The sequence below is a fragment of the Bufo bufo genome, chromosome 11 (assembly GCF_905171765.1).
Source record: "Bufo bufo chromosome 11, aBufBuf1.1, whole genome shotgun sequence".
Taxonomy (NCBI): domain Eukaryota; kingdom Metazoa; phylum Chordata; class Amphibia; order Anura; family Bufonidae; genus Bufo; species Bufo bufo.
This window is the reverse complement of record NC_053399.1, coordinates 72,965,722-72,983,272: the sequence shown is the minus strand read 5'-3', so window position 1 is coordinate 72,983,272 and position 17,551 is coordinate 72,965,722. Positions and strand designations below refer to the sequence as shown.

General features: G+C 44.7%; 2 protein-coding genes across 2 annotated transcripts in view; one reads left to right on the top strand and one right to left on the bottom strand.

The window, feature by feature from the left end:
* Nucleotides 1–17,551, bottom strand: part of LOC120981622 (NACHT, LRR and PYD domains-containing protein 3-like) — a 3,400,916-nt gene that overhangs the window by 2,075,868 nt on the left and 1,307,497 nt on the right. The gene's annotated exons all lie outside the window — the stretch shown is intronic.
* Nucleotides 9,708–17,551, top strand: part of LOC120981623 (NACHT, LRR and PYD domains-containing protein 12-like) — an 840,242-nt gene continuing 832,398 nt past the window's right edge. Inside the window, exon 1 of the mRNA XM_040411192.1 lies at nucleotides 9,708–10,026. The gene's annotated coding sequence lies outside the window, so the exon portion shown is untranslated. The remainder of the gene's footprint in view (nucleotides 10,027–17,551) is intronic.

Here is a 17,551-nt window from a genome sequence, read left to right as displayed (position 1 = left end):
GTTTGCTAAGAGGTTGAATCCCCGTCAAGCCAGATGGGCTTTGTTTTTTACTCGTTTTGATTTTTCCATTACGTTCAGGCCGGGAAGTAAAAATGTGAAGGCGGACGCATTATCTCGGAGCTTCCAGGCTTTTCAACCTACTGAGGTACCACCTGAATCCATCCTACCAGCAAAAATATTCTGAGCAGCTCTTACCCAGGATATCTCGGCTCGCATTAGGTCTGAACAACATCTGGCACCGGTATCCACCCCAACAGATAAGTTGTTTGTTCCCCTACAATTTCGTCTCCCGCTGTTGGGTGAGTGTCAGATTCTGCCTTTTGTGGACATCCGGGTGTTGAGGGCACTAAGGATCTGGTTTCTAGATCTTATTGGTGGCCCACTAACTAGGGATGTCAAGTCCTACGTGTCAGCCTGTGAGGTTTGTGCCAGGTCCAAGACACCTAGGACTCGCCCTGCTGGTAACCTAGGACCCCTACCCATTCCCAGTAGACCCTGGTCCCATATCTCGATGGACTTTATAACTGACCTACCGCCGGCGGAGGGTAAGACTGTAGTTTGGGTAGTGGTCGATAGGTTTAGCAAGATGGTCCATTTCATTCCCCTGTCTAAACTCCCGAATGCCAAAACCCTGGCGTCTATTTTTGTGAAAGAAATTGTTCGATTGCATGGTATCCCGGAAAATATTGTTTCTGACAGGGGTGTGCAGTTTGTGTCCAAATTCTGGAGGGCCTTCTGTCAAAAATGTAAAATTTCATTGTCTTTTTCCTCTGCCTACCACCCTGAGAGTAATGGACAGACTGAACGCCTTAATCAGTCTGTGGAACAATTCTTGAGGTTGTATGTTGCTGATGACCAGCAATTATGGGTGAAATTTCTTCCATTGGCTAAATTTGCTTTGAATAACCGTGTCAATTCTTCTGCTGGGGTTTCACCTTTCTTTTGTAACCATGGTTTCCATCCCCGTTTTCATTCTGGGTCATCTGTCTCCTCCTCTAACCCTGAGGCGGATAGGTTCTCCTCTGAACTGTGCACAGTTTGGGCCCGGGTTCAATCGAACTTAGAAAAGGCTCAAAGTTCTCAGAAACTCAAGGCCAATAGGAGACGTTCAAGGGGGGTAAATTTTCAGGTTGGGGATAAGGTATGGTTGTCCTCCAAGAATCTCTCTCTTAAGGTAGATTCTAAAAAGTTTGCTCCTCGTTTTATTGGACCATATAAGATCACGGTGGTGATTAACCCGGTATCATTTAGGTTGGAGCTGCCCGAGTCATTCCACATTCATGATGTGTTCCATAAATCTCTACTTAAAAAATATTTTGAACCGGTAGTACCATCGAAAGCCTCGCCTCCGCCGGTTCTTGTTAATGATGCTGTCGAGTATGTGGTGTCTAAAATAGTGGATGTCAGGAAGGTGCGTAATTCCTTGCAGTACCTGATTCACTGGAAGGGGTATGGACCTGAAGAGAGATCTTGGGTACCTGCCAGGGAAGTTCATGCTCCTAGACTTGTTCGAAAATTTCATTTAGAACACCCTGAAAAGCCATTGCCTGAAGTCTTGGGTCTGGTGGCCCCTCGTAAAAGGGGGGGTACTGTAACGGGGTTCCGAAGGTGCACTCGGTCCCCCATTACCCGCAGAACTGTTGCTTAGCTTTTGGAATGAGGATCTGTGTTTGACCTCATTCCCAGGGCGGCTTTACTAGCTGGGTGGCTCCCTGCTCCTAAGTCTGCCTTGAGCGCTGAGCTGATCACTCGGTGCTCGACTGGTTGGTCTGTCGGTCATGTGACGCTGGCCACGTCACATGATCCTCACTCCCCACTATAAATACAGGCAGCCTGCTGGCCACGGGTTGCCTGTTAATTTAGGTTCCACCTGTGATTTGGTCTTTCCTGGCGTATTTACCTCCTGCTGAATTCCTGACGATCCTCTGCCTGCTCCTTGTGTACTTTGCTGCTCTCCTGGTATTTATGACCCCGGCTTTTCATGACAATTCTCTGCTTGCTCCATTTGTACTTTGTAGCTTTCCTGGTATTGACTCGGTCCGTTCACGTCCTGTTGTTTGTCTGTCTGTCATCCCTGCACTTATTCCAAGTTAGGGATTGCCGTCCAGTTGTCCCCTGTCATTAGGACTCGCGAGGCAAGTAGGCAGGGCCAGGGGTAAGGGTGGAGCGCAGTGGTCACTTCCCTCCCCCCTGTGTGTGTGTGTGTACGCGACCGTTACAGGACGATTCTTGAGTGCATTGATCGCTTTCATTTGGAACTCCAGACCAGATTAAGAGCCATCATGGAAGTAGCAGGCATGTTTGAGGCTGTTCAAGCAAAGAGTCTCATATCTGCCACTGAAGGAGAATTAAAGGTGTCCATTCTAAAACTGACCAATTTCTATGATGATGTATCTGAGAGTGAGCTGTTACTGGCGATACCAAGGTTGAGAAGACACCTAACAGCAGCAAAGTTGGACCTAGAAGAAGTTACAGATTGGGGCGGCAGCTTTACAAGTTTTGACCTTCATAGCTGAATGGGATTTTATTGAATCTCTCCCACACCTTTCACTATGTCTGAAGTTATTTCTCACAATCTGCGTATCTGTGGCTTCGTGCGAGAGGAGCTTTTGAAAGCTTAAACTTATCAAAAATTATCTGCGATCTACAATGGGAGAGTCTAGGCTTTCCGATCTTGCACTGTTGTCAGTTGAAAGCGAATTAGTGCATCAAACCATTGATTTCGATGAAGTAATTAGAAGTTTTGCAGCTTTGAAGGCCAGGAAAACAAAGTTCTGAATTGATTGAGATGTTCTTTAAGTGCACTTGTATTTGTTCCTGTTCAATTTTCTGTTATTTAATTATTTATTTATTATTTGTTCCTGTTGCATTTTGTGTTATTTAATTATTAATAATTTTTTCCTGTTAAATTTAGTGTTGTAAAAATGTTATTTGTTCAGTAAAGGTTGAATTTAAAATAAACATTATTTTTTTTTAAAAGCATTAACTTTGATTTCTTTCAACATATATTTGGTTATATGGCAAAAAAATTATTGCTTCGGGGCGGGGGTGACACCAGCCATAGCAACGCCACTGGTTTATAAAGTCTGGACCCATGAAAGGTCCTCTTTAAATACACCTTCACTACAATAGAGATGGCGGGCAGGTAAACTGTGAAGTGGGGGCAGTTCTCGCGCTCAGTGCCGGGGTCATCACGACGGCCAGTGATTGGCTGAGCAGGCGTTTCCTGTGCGTAGATACGGTAGGAGATGGCAGCAAAGACCTAATAGACATCAGAAGCAGTGACAGATGGATGTGGGAACAGTCTGGGGGCCATCCGGGGGTGTAACTGGTTGGACCCCACACACACTCAGTAGTCATTACTGTGTGTATTGGAGCTGCCACTGTCACCCGGGACAGAGGGTGACGACACAACACAGAAAGGAAACCATAGTCTACAGGACTGCGTCAGCCATATTACACTAGAAGGGACATCGTGGCTTTACTCACCAGATACTGAACACCTTTCCTCGCTGCCTCCAGGAGGGTGTTATTACACATTACATGGAGAAGGTATAAGTGGTAAGGACTACAACTCCCAGCATGTCCAGGCTGTTGTTATGTGATATCAGAGGACATTACAGGGAGGAGACAGGAGGAGACAACCACAACTCCCAGAATGTCCAGGCTGTTATTATGTAATATCAGAGGACATTACAGGGAGGAGACAGGAGGAGACAACCACAACTCCCAGCATGTCCAGGCTGTTATTATGTGATATCAGAGGACATTACAGGGAGGAGACAACCACAACTCCCAGCATGTCCAGGCTGTTATTATGTAATATCCGAGGACACTACAGGAGGAGGTAAAAGAAAGAAAACTACAACTCCCAGCATTTCCCTGGCTCTTAGGCCTCTTTCACACGACCGTTTTTTTCCCCCCCGTTTACGGGCCGTTTTTTGTGTTCCGTATACAGAACCATTGATTTCAATGGTTCCGCAAAAAAAACGGAATGTACTCCGTATGCATTCCGTTTCCGTTTTTCCGTTCCGTTAAAAGATAGAACATGTCCTATTATTGCCCGCAAATCACGTTCCGTGGCTCCATTCAAGTAAATGGGTCCGCAAAAAACGGAGCACATACGGAAATGCATCCGTATGTCTTCCGTATCCGTTCCGTTTTTTGCGGAACCATCTATTGAAAATGTTATGCCCAGCCCAATTTTTTCTATGAAATTACTGTATACTGTATATGCCATATGGAAAAATGGAACGGAAAAACGGAACGGAAACGGAAACACAACGGAAACAAAAAACGGAACAACGGATCAGTTTAAAACGGACTGCAAAACACTGAAAAAGCCATACGGTCGTGTGAAAGAGGCCTTACACTGAATCCCTGCTTCTTCTCCACACACAGCTGGGTCCCCTCATGTAACCTGACATCACAAGTCCTTCGCCACCTGTTCTCCTCTCCACTGCTAAGCTCCGCCCCTTGCACTGATCACATGATGATGACATCACAGATCCTTCAGCTTTTGCTAATGGCTGGAAACAGATGTATAACTCATCTATATATAAATCTGGCAGGGGGATGTGGGAGACTAAGGCCCCTTCAGAGGAGCAGGTGTCTCGCTGTGGACTCCCAGCATTATACTGATTTCTGATGCTATGTAACCCTTACAGTTCTGGACTGTCTTGGATAACACTGCCATAATGCTGTCACTGCAGTACAATACATTCCAGAACTGCGCTATATAGCATCAGAAATCAGTGTAATACTATAGTGCTGAGAGACACCCGCTGGTCTGAAAGGGGCCTAAAGGCCCAGCCGCCGCCTCTGCCAACCCCCCTATCATGGTAGTTTTGCCCTTGCCTTCACTTGTGGAAGATTTTGTTGCCGGAAATCTTGGTGACCGAGAAGCGGTGTCTTTCTCCTGAATGTGACGGTTTTGGCAGCGGACACGTGGATTTCTGCAGGTCCCATTCAGATGACTGGAGGTGAAATTTCTGCCACAAAAGCTGCATTGTGTTGAAAGCGCCCGACTGTATAGGGAGAGTGCTTAGGGACTGATGGTCACCCCATCGCCCCTTTTCCCCTCAGGGCATTCAGTTTTCTGGCCCCGCATGTTAATAGTTAAATAAGGTGGTAGATCAAGGGGCTGTTAAGGGTTAATTCTTTGGAGGATCCTCCTTAGTCAGGATGGGGGCGGTGCAAGAATCCTGTAGGTTATATATACCCCCTCCCCTGTTCCGGCACTTCCTCTTGCATGTGGAAGCAAAATTGGGAGGTGCTCCCCCCTTTTGCTCTGTCCATACCAAGTTTCCGCGGGAGATGCGGCCTCTGGTCCTCCTGGCGAGTTTGCATGTGAAGGGTGAGGGTTGGCTGGCTCATTGCCGGCTTTCCCTGGCACCCTTCTCCCCCCTGCTCCTATTCACAGAACTGGCCGGGAGCTGCCGCGTTATGCAAGCAGCCCCAGCACTATAACAATGCGGCCGTCGGATCCCCCCTCCCCCCGCTCCTATTCACAGGACTGGCCGGGAGCTGCAGCATTATGCAAGCAGCCCCAGCACTTTAACAATACGGCCGGCGGATCCCCCCGATCCCCCCCCCCCTCCCCCCCTCCTATTCACAACTCTGGCCAGGAGCTGCCGCACCATGCGTGCAGCCTCAGTAATTAGGGGAGGGGCCGGCGGTCCGCACAGCAACCCTCCCATTCACCCATCTCCAAACAGCCCTAATTTTACCTGTGTTCCCCTCTTGGACGGCCGTGGGGACTCGCAGCGCTGCGGCCCTGTCCCTTTCTCTTGTAGCCCTGCGCAGTGCTTGTTTGGCTGGCAAGTATGATCAATGTGGAGGGTGCATAGGAAAGTTCTTCACTCCAACACAGGAGCACCCTTTAACGCCCCCCCCCCCAGTCTCTGCTGCCCCCTACTGTACAGTGTATATAATTTGCTTGTACTGGGCCCCCGTTTATTATTTCGTGCCCTCCTGAACCATGAGGCAATATGGGTCTCGGTTTAGGCCTGTTAGAGCCCCTCCCTCCCCTTCTAGCATTTAGGAGCAGGGGTTCTTTGTATTTTCCTCCTTCTCGCAGGTGGCCGGGAGACAAGGCCGAAGTGGGTCCCGCATGCGCCAGTACCGTCGCCGTTCAGGGTTACCGGTAGGAGTAGGCGCTCCAGTTCCTCCAGGCGGCGCTCACCGTCATCTTCGGATGGATTGTCGGGTGCGTCTGAGGAGTCTGGTCTGATGTTGCAATCAAATCCGTAAGAGTCAGGTGCCTGTCATCTATCCAGGCTTCAGCCTGGTCGCGGTAGGGACCCTTTGGTTGGGATCCCTGACTACACTACGCTTGGTGAGTACCAATGTCTGGGGCTTGGGGGAGCGGGAGGTTCTTGTATGGAGATGGAGTCATTATTGGGGCACTCCCCCCCCCCGTGTTCGTTCATATGGATCAGCGGTAATGTAATTTCCTATAACCCCTTTTTGTTGCGGCTTTATAGCAATAAGTATAAAAAAAAAAAAAAAAAAAAAGGAGAAAATAAGTAATCAGAAAATATATATAGATTAGGTCATTGCTTCTAAGGTTCTAAAGGGCAGGGTGTGAGTTATGTCCCTGCAGGAACTTTGGTACTAATAATAAAAAAATAAAAAATAAAAAAAATAAAAAATAAAAAAAAAGGAGGAAAATAAGTAATTAGAAAATATATATAGATTAGGTCATTGCTTCTAAGGTTCTAAAGGGCAGGGTGTAAGTTATGTCCCTGCAGGAACTTTGGTACTAATAATAAAAAATAAAAAAAAATAAAAATAAATAAAAAATTAAATAAATAAAAAATAAATAAAAAAGAAATAAATAATAATATAATAATAATTATATATATATATATATATATATATATATATATATATATATATATAAAATATGTAGGCTTCATGCTTTATTCTCATTATATATATATATGGTACGTTGGGGGTTTTATGTTGCGATATACAGTGTCGCCATGGTTTGTGCTGTTTCCCCATTTAGTAAGGTTGGTTCCATTGCGGATAGGTAGCTTCATAGTATGGTACAACGTTACCCATTGGTGTAGTGTCCCTCTGTGAGTATTCCCTGGGTTCTTGCTCAGGAGACAGGTATATAATAAAAAAAAAAAAAAAAAAAATAAAAAAAATAAATTGTAATTAGATTCATATATAAATGTGATGAATATAATATAACCGTAGGTGAGATGGAGGAGCGGTATATTTGGGTCCTTCCCTGTGTGAAGTAGTATTTCGGCTGTGTTCCTACCTTGGGCACTAGGCCGTGTGTATTAAATAAATAAATAAAAAATGAATTACTTAATAATTTTAATAAGTATATTTTTGTTCTACTTGGGTTTTCTAGACTAGAATATATGGCAGGGTTTTGTTCACTACACTAAGTGTTTAGGGTTATTATATTTGTCTAGTTTACAAGGTTGGGAGTTTGAATCCTGTCTGGAGTTTTTTCTAACTAGAGATAACATTTTAATATTTATATTTCCTGTAGCTCTGGGCTATGTTGCAGAAGCTGTGAGTTTGTATCCCCTTCACATACCTTTTTCTTGTTTGTATTTCAATTGTCTCATGTCCAGGTTCAGGAGTTACTGTTCGTGGTTTTCTGTAGGGACGAACCAAAGTGGTCGTCCACTGTGTATGCGGTACAAGAGTCTTTGGTATAGTGGGAAGTTATGTCGGAAGCCGATGACCAGTTCCGCCGTTCGTATACGGCGCTTGGGTGAGAGCCTTCGTAAGATACGATTACGGTTTTTCACTTTATGGTCTTTCAATTCCTTTCTGGGCTAGGTTTTGTAGCGGGTCAGTCACACTGATTGGTCCTCTTGTTGGGCCTTTTGGCCGGCATGCTGTCCCTCCAAATACATTTTGCATGCTTCGTTCCTGTGTACGGTAGGCTATACTTCCATAGTTTGGGGGTATTTACTTTGGGCAGCACGTTTTATCTTCTTCAGCCTTCTGTTCTGGCTGATTTATATTTTACCCGAGGTGTTTGTCTCTTCATCCTAGGCCACGCTGCGTTGGGGTATTCCTGGTTTTGTAGGGAGTAATAGTTCGCTTGGGATTGGGGCCGTCTTTACATGTGATCCAGTGAATTTATGGGGGGGGGGGGTACTTTCCCTTGGTCCAGTTTTGATCCGGCAGTTAGTTGGGTATTGGGTTGTGACTTACCTATGTTGGGGTTTCAATTCTTTTTCCCCCGTTGGTCTTACAGTTACCTTGATATGTTAAAATTAATATTTGAATATATATATATATATATATATATATATATATATATATATAAAAAAAAATATAAAAAAAATGAAATGTTAATTAAACTGTCAAATAAATGAAAATGCATAAGGTAAATGAGAATAATAATGACGTTTGTATGGAATATAGGTATTCTGTGGGTAGTTATATGGTCCTTTATGTGTATGGTTGCTCGGGCTGATTGTTTTTTCTTTTAGGTTCGTGCTGTTCTGCGGTTTGGTGTTCAGGCGAGAGGTGGAACTCTTTTGGAACGGTATCCGGTTATTCAGGTGGTCATAACTTCTTACAGAGGTGGTTGGTATAGTTGTTTTAGAGGTTTATGCTGGGGACTAGCGCTGGATAGCTCCCCTGGCCTATTCCGTAGCTTTTGAGCTCATGTGGTCTTACATATGTTGATCCCGGTAATTTTTCAGGAAGTTGGTGGTAATCTCCCAGGTGGGTCGTTTCTGGGCCATATATGGGGGTATGGATTAAGGGATGTCAGTTGGTTACCGTTGTCGGAAGTCGCAGCTATATTGTGAGGGGTTACAGTCCTCTGGATCGACGACCTCTCTTTAGTAACTACAGCCTGTACTATTGTTATTCTTCAGGTATACATCCAGGCCCCTTCTTGACTTTGGTGAACTCACCTTCAACACCTCCTCGGGCAGAGATTTCCGTAATCTCTATGCCCTTGTCGTAAAGACTCCTTTTCCATGTTGATGTGCAAACCTTTTTTCTTTCAAAGCAGGGAATGTTCTCTTGTCATGGTCTCAGCCTGGGGGTATATTGATGGGAGAGATCTCTGTAATGACCCCTGATTTTATAATAGTCCCCCCCCCCCCTCAGTCGTATATTTTAGAGTGCATAGTCGTACTTTTGATATTCTTTCAGGGTGCTGTAGTTCCCTCATTCCAGTCATTACTTTGGTTGCCTTCTTAGAGCCCTCTCCAGCTTCGCTATGTCTGCTTGTTCAAGGGAAACCAGAACTGTACCCGGTCCTTCATAGTGGTCTGACTTGTATTTTAAAATGGGGTTGGTCTATGTTTTCATCGCAGGTTTCTACCCTCCCTCCCTTTTGTTCAACCCGTTTTCCAGCAGGGATAGGGGGTGTCAGATACTGTGTGCAGCAGCCTGGGTCCTCCTGAATGATCTCAGGCTGCCGCAGACGGAAGAGCGCCATGGCGCATGTACACGGCCCCTTCTGCAGCTGAGAAGTTGTATTTAAACACAAGCGCTCCGATCTGCAGGTGGACAGCAGCGCACAGGACATAAAGCGCGGTAAGGTATAGCCGTACCTGCTGCATATATTCAGGAAGGTTATTTATCCGACACTGCGGAGCGATCAGAGCGCTGCTATTGTATTATGTTACTGTATGGGGGATACTCCTGTTTTTTTATGATTTTTATGGACCCATATATATAAAGATATATAGCAGCTGCTGGGCCCGCAGCAAAACATACACATTTCTGGACTGGACTACAAATTGTGTTTTATACTTGTTTTAGACTGTTCCTGCACCGTATTGTGCTCATGTATTTATTGTACTTTATACAGAAATATTCTTAATATATTCCTTGAGACACTGACTCTTTACATTCAATAATCTGTAAGGAGACTAAATATCATTCACACCTTATAGGGTTAATATCAGCAGAACTGAAAGTGAAAATAACTTGGGGCGGTTTCTACTTCCTCTGCACTCGGGCACTCAGCCTTTCCTCTTCTCCGGAGATCTTGTATTTCTACACGCTGTGTACGGCTTTCAGGTAAGACATTCATCTCTTATATACTGTGTATACAGGGTCCCCTGTGTTATGGTGGGGGGTCTCACACTGCTCCGTGATATGAGAGGGTCACAGACTTCCAAGAAGGTCCAGTTCTAGGTCAGGTTCAGGGAGTTACTACTGAATAAAGAAAATCCGGGGTGTGACACAGAACAAGCTGCAGTTATATACTGTAACTATACAGCCAGTCATATACCTGACCACATACCGTCCACACACAGGACAAGCTGCGGTTATATACTGTAACTATACAGCCAGTCATATACCTGAACACATACAGTCCACACACAGTACAAGCTGCGGTTATATACTGTAACTATACAGCCAGTCATATACCTGACCACATACCGTCCACACACAGGACAGGCTGCAGTTATATACTGTAACTATACAGCCAGTCATATACCTGACCACATACCATCCACACACAGGACAAGCTGCGGTTATATACTGTATCTATACAGCCAGTCATATATCTGATCAGATACCGTCCACACACAGGACAAGCTGCGGTTATATACTGTAACTATACAGCCATATACCTGACCACATACTGTCCACACACAGGACAAGCTGCAGTTATATACTGTTACTGTACAGCCGGTCATATACCTGACCACATACCGTCCACACATAGGACAAGCTGCGGTTATATACTGTAACTATACAGCCATATACCTGACCACATACCGTCCACACACAGGACAAGCTGCCGTTATATACTGTAACTATACAGCCAGTCATATACCTGAACACATACAGTCCACACACAGGACAAGCTGCAGTTATATACTGTAACTATACAGTCATATACCTGATCACATACCGTCCACACACAGGACAAGCTGCAGTTATATACTGTAACTATACAGCCCGTCATATACCTGACCACATACCGTCCACACACAAGACAAGCTGCGGTGATATACTGTAACTATACCGCCATATACCTGACCACATACCGTCCACACATAGGACAAGCTGTGGTTATATACTGTAACTATACCGCCATATACCTGACCACATACTGTTCGCATACAGGACAAGCTGCGGTTGTATACTGTAACTCTACAGCCGGTCATATACCTGACCACATACTATCCACACACAGGACAAGCTGTGATTATATACTGTAACTATACAGCCAGTCATATACCTGACCACATACAGTCCACACACAGGACAAGCTGCGGTTATATACTGTAACTATACCGCCATATACCTGACCACATACCGTCCACACATAGGAAAAGCTGTGGTTATATACTGTAACTATACAGCCATATACCTGACCACATACCGTCCACACATAGGACAAGCTGTGGTTATATACTGTAACTATACCGCCATATACCTGACCACATACCGTCCACACACAAGCTGTGGTTATATACTGTAATTGTACAGCCTGTCATCATGCATTGCACGGAAGGTTCCCCTGGTCAAATCATCACATGTCCAGGCCCGCTTGAAGTTTGACAATGACCATCTGGATGATCCAAAGGAGGCATGGGAGAAAGTCATGTGGTCAGATGAGACCAAAGTAGAACTTTTTGGTGTAAACTTCACTCGTCTTGGAGGAAAAAGAAGGATGAGTTGCATCCCAAGAACACCATCCCTACTGTGAAGCATGGGGGGGGAGTAACATCATGCTTTGGGTGTGCTTTTCTGCGAAGGGGACAGGAATTGCAAATTTTTATCGCAAATTTTCCAATTGCCGGTTTTCGCAATTTAGAAAATAATGACTGGAGATCACAAATGTGCGAATATATGACGAATATTCGGCCAAATATTTGTGAAATATTACGAATTCAATTATTGCCCCTGCCGCTCATCACTGATGATGATGATGACATCACCAAAGGTCCTTCAGACTTCCCTGCACTGCTATGCCTTGGCTTCCTGAACTGGTCACATGGTGATGATGACATCACCAAAGGTCCCTCTCCACATCCTATAGTTTACTTTCACAGGTAGCTATATAAGTGGGTTGTGTCGCTCTGGCTTCCGACCCTTCTATTCCAAAGTCAGGTGACAAGAGAATGTCATGTGACCCAGTGATGTCTGAAGGTCCGTTTCCTGCATGGAGATTAGCCGCTACCTGTATAAGTGTAATTAGTGGGCTTGGCCTATCCTCCACTGCGGGCCCCCTTCCCACAGGGGCCCCATAGCAGCTGCCTGGTCTGCCGCTATTGGAGGTGCACCACTGCTGTTGATGTACTTACCTGAGGAAGGGGTCACTCCAACCCTGAAACACATTGTTGATCATGAAGAGTCGAGTTCTTCTTTACTCAAGGTCTCCCTGACTCTTCGTTGCTGCGCCGCCGATAAAGTCCTTTATTTTTCTTCTTCCCTGGTTGATCACCGGCAGTCAGCACAACAGCACCAGGTGGGAGGCTGCCCTTCTCCCTGTCAATCCCTGATACCCCGATCCTACACACCCGGCTCTCCTCTGCTTTTTCGATTAAAGGGGTTTTATCACTTCAGCAAATGGCTTTTATCATGTAGAGAAAATTAATACAAGGCAACTACTAATGTATTGTGATTGTCCATATTGCCTCCCTTGCTGGCTGGATTCATTTTACCATCACATTATACACTGCTTGTTTCCATGATTACGACCACCCTGCAATCCATCATTGGTGGTCGTGCTTGCATAATATAGGAAAAAGCATCAGCCTCTCTGGTGGCCGGGACCATGGGAGTGCCTATAGGCCAGTGCTTTTTGCTATATTGTGCAAGCACGACCCCCACTGATGGATTGCAGGGTGGTCGTAATCATGGAAACAAGCAGTGTATAATGTGATGGAAAATGACTCCAGCCAGCAAAGGAGGCAATATGGAAAATCACAATACATTAGGAAGTGCCTTGTATTAACTTTCTCTACATGATAAATGCCATTTGCAGAACTGAGACACCTCTTTAACACTAAGGCTACTTTCACACTAGTGTTTCTATATTCCGGTATTGAGATCCGTGATAGGTTTTTAATACAGGAAAAAAAAAAAGCTTCAGTTTTGTCCCTATTCATGCTCCAAAATGCATTCTGTTCCGTTTGGTTACGTTCGCATACCGGAGAGCAAACCTCACAATGCAAGTCAATGGGGAAGGATCCGTTTTCTCTGACACAATAGAAATGGATCCGTCTCCTATTGACTTTCAATGGAGTTAATGACGGATCCGTCTTGGCTATGTTAAAGATAATACAACCGGATCGGTTCATACTAGATACAGATTGTTGTATTATCAGTAACGGAAGCGTTCCTGTTGAACCCTGCTGGATCCAGAAAAAACGCTAGTGTGAAAGTAGCCTAAACCTCATCAGCCACATGAATGTGAAGATAAAAACCTTACATCAGAATGTGGGGAGGAAAATCTGCTGCTGCTTAAGGGGTTTCTCCTAAATGTAATAAAGGTTTTTTTTATGTTTCAGGGGATTTTATCATCTTACGAGGCTCAGGAATGGGTGATGAAGCTTCCAGAGGTGGTAAGTATTCCTCCTCTTGTCTCTTATTAGGAATAGACTTAAAGGGGTAGTCCCATCACAGACAATGGGGGTATATCGCTAGGATATGCCCCCATTGTCTGATAGGTGCGGGTCTCACCTCTGGGACCCGTACCTACAGTGAGAACAGAGCGGGGAAATGAATGGAGGGCACACTGCGCATGTGCATCCATTCATTTCTATGGGGCCGCCGAAAATAGTTGAGCACTGGCCATAGAATTGAATGGGAGCCGAGGCCGTGCGCGCGGAAAATCCGGGGTCCTCCAGCCTCAGCTCTTCCCGCTCCTTTCTCGTTGTAGGTGTGGGTCCCAGAGGTAGGACCCGCACCTTTTAGACATTGGGGGCATATCCTGGCGATATGCCCCCATTGTCTGTGATGAGAATACCCCTTTAATAGAAAATTAGGTCACACAGGAGATATATACTGTGATATGGTTGCTGCAGGGCCGGACTGGGAGTAAAGGGGTTGTCTGAGATCTTGACATTGATGTCCTCTCCGGAATAGCTCATCAGTATCAGACCAGTGGGGTCCTTCTCTCAGCACCCCGCCGATCAGCTGTGAAGAGACCATGGCGCTCTGGTGAACCCTGCAGCCACTTCCTAATTTAGTGATGTCACATTCATTGGTCACATGGCCTGGGCTCAGCTCAGTCCTGTTCAAGTGAATAGGGCTGAAATGTAATACCAAGCACAGCCAGTATACAATCGAAGGCGCTGTGCTCAGTAAGCTGCGACAAGGCTACAGCGCTCAATGGGGCGTCGCCTTCTCCTCAAACAGCAGATCGGTGGGGGCACCAGGAGTCAGACCCCGCCATACTGATACTATTGGCCTATACTGAGGATAGGTCAGCAATATAAAACACCAGGAGTTCCCTTTAAAAAGCAGCCCTGGCACCCAAACACCACCGCTCCTCATACAGTACAGCCCCCATATCACAGAAAAGCAGTATCATGTGATGCACACTTTGGCAAATTTTGTTTTGTTCAGTCTCAACCCTCTCTACTCCCTTTAAAGGGGTTGTTCCATCTCACTGTTCGATATCGAGATCAAACTAAGCGAAGGCCCCCGGTGACAAGGTCACGGAAACAGCCTAACAAGCTGAGGCGCCCCTGGTTCTGTCACTCCCATTGTAGTGAATGGGAGCTATGCAAAGCGGGTAACAGAAGAAGCTCTGCTGCTTCCGTAAAACCACACGATTAACACAAGAAGGAAAAGAAAAGTGAAACAAAGAAACACCTAATCACACTGTGAAGGAAAGAAAGTACTTCCCCACTTGGACCACGTACCACAGTGCAGCACAAAACAACTCCCTTCACACCCTTCTGCCTCGGTAGCAGCATTCTTCCTCTTCCCACCCCTCCCCCTCAAGCTGCAGCATTGTACCCTCTTCCACGATTTCCTACTGACAGCAGCATTGTCCCTTTTCCCACTCCTTTCCCACTGGCAGCAGCATTTTCCCACCCCACCCCACTAGCTGCAGCATGGTCTTCCCACTGGTATCAGGATATTACCATCATACTGTGCCCTTATTGCAGTGTATATACGGTGTGTCTCCATGTCCCCTCACCCTCTGCACCTAAATGTCGATGTGGAAATTATAATCTACATCTCTGTCATTGAGGAAACTGCTTTGTATATTATCCATGGTATTTAAATTGCTTAAATGTTTGGTAAAATACAGACAAGTGGATTCACTACAGATTTCTAATGTAGTGTGTGAGCACACCCTTAACCACCTAAGGGTCCCTGCACACAAGTTCAAGTGATTGCACCAAAAAATGCAATTTATAGCAGCAGTTTTTGGTGTTAAATTGCTGCAGTTTTGCCACAGATCTCACCCTGACTTGGAAAAGGGTGAAATCGTCAGCTAAAGCCACAAACATAATTGACATGCTGAGGATTGAAAAGTCATCAGCACAGTAATGCAACGTAAAAGGTGAAACTAATATATGAGATAGACTCAGTACATGCAAAGCGTGATATTTCAAGCCTTTATTTGTTTTAATTTGGATGATTATGGCTTATAGCTTATGAAACCCCAAAGTCACAATTTTGAGGTACCCTTTGCTCAGGGGGTATGGATTAATTAGCTGACTAGAGTGTGACACTTTGAGTCTAGAATATTGAACCTTTTCACAAAACTCTAATTTTAAGTTGCGTTAATGCAATTCCTTTTAATTTGCATTACTGAAATAAATGGACTTTTGCACGATATTCTAATTTTTCGAGTTTTACCTGTACATATCATATACACTATGTACTATAGCTTCACCACACTGAGATCTGCTCAGAAAGCTAATCTGCATATTACTGCTTTATTCACAATTTTCTATATTTATTTTCTTCCACATTTATCCCATGAGTAAAGTCTATATCCTTATCATATTGAGAATGTTTTTTAGAAAGCTAATAAATATTACTGGTTTCTTTATAATCATACAGTCAGGTTCATAAATATTGGGACATTAACACAATTGTAAAATTTTTGGCTCTATACACCACCACAATGGATTTGAAATGAAACAAACAAGATGTGCTTTAACTGCAGACTGTCAGCTTTTATTTGAGGGTATTTACATCCAAATCAGGTGAACGGTGTAGGAATTACAACAGTTTGCATATGTGCCTCCCACTTGTTAAGGAACCAAAATTAATGGGACAATTGTCTTCTCAGCTGTTCCATGGCCAGATGTGTGTTATTCCCTCATTATTCCAATTACAATGAGCAGATAGAAGGTCCAGAGTTCATTTCCAGTCTGCTATTTGCATTTGGAATCTGCTGCTGTCAACTCTCAAGATGAGATCCAAAGAGCTGTCACTATCAGTGAAGGAAGCCATCATTAGGCTGAAAAAAAACAAAACAAACCCATCAGAGAGATGGCAAAAACATTAGGAGTGGCCAAAACAACTGTTTGGAACATTCTTAAAAAGAAGGAACGCACCGGTGAGCTCAGCAACACCAAAAGACCCGGAAGACCACGGAAAACAACTGTGGTGGATGACCGAAGAATTCTTTCCCTGGTGAAGAAAACACCCTTCACAACAGTTGGCCAGATCAAGAACACTCTCCAGGAGGTAGGTGTATGTGTGTCAAAGTCAACAATCAAGAGAAGACTTCACCAGAGTGAATACAGAGGGTTCACCACAAGATGTAAACCATTGGTGAGCCTCAAAAACAGGAAGGCCAGACTAGAGTTTGCCAAATGAGATCTAAAAAAGCCCTCGCAGTTCTGGAACAACATCCTATGGACAGATGAGACCAAGATCAACTTGTACCAGAGTGATGGGAAGAGGAGAGTATGGAGAAGGAAAGGAACTGCTCATGATCCTGTGCATACCACCTCATCAGTGAAGCATGGTGGTGGTAGTGTCATGGCGTGGGCATGTATGGCTGCCAATGGAACTGGTTCTCTTGTATTTATTGATGATGTGATTGCTGAGAAAAGCAGCAGGATGAATTCTGAAGTGTTTCGGGCAATATTATCTGCTCATATTCAGCCAAATGCTTCAGAACTCATTGGACGGCGCTTCACAGTGCAGATGGACAATGACCCAAAGCATACTGCAAAAGCAACCAAAGAGTTTAAGGGAAAGAAGTGGAATGTTATGCAATGCCAAGTCAATCACCGGACCTGAATCCGATTGAGCATTTCACTGCTGAAGACAAAACTTAAGGGAAAATGCCCCAAGAACAAGCAGGAACTGAAGACAGTTGCAGTAGAGGCCTGGCAGAGCCTCACCAGGGATGAAACCCAGCGTCTGGTGATGTCTATGTGATCCAGACTTCAGGCTGTAATTGCCTGCAAAGGATTTGCAACCAAGTATTAAAAAGTGAAAGTTTGATTTATAATTATTATGTCCCATTACTTTTGGTCCCTTATCAAGTGGGAGGCACATATGCAAACTGTTGTAATTCCTACACCGTTCACCTGATTTGGATGTAAATATCCTCAAATTAAAGCTGACAGTCTGCAGTTAAAGCACATCTTGTTCGTTTCAT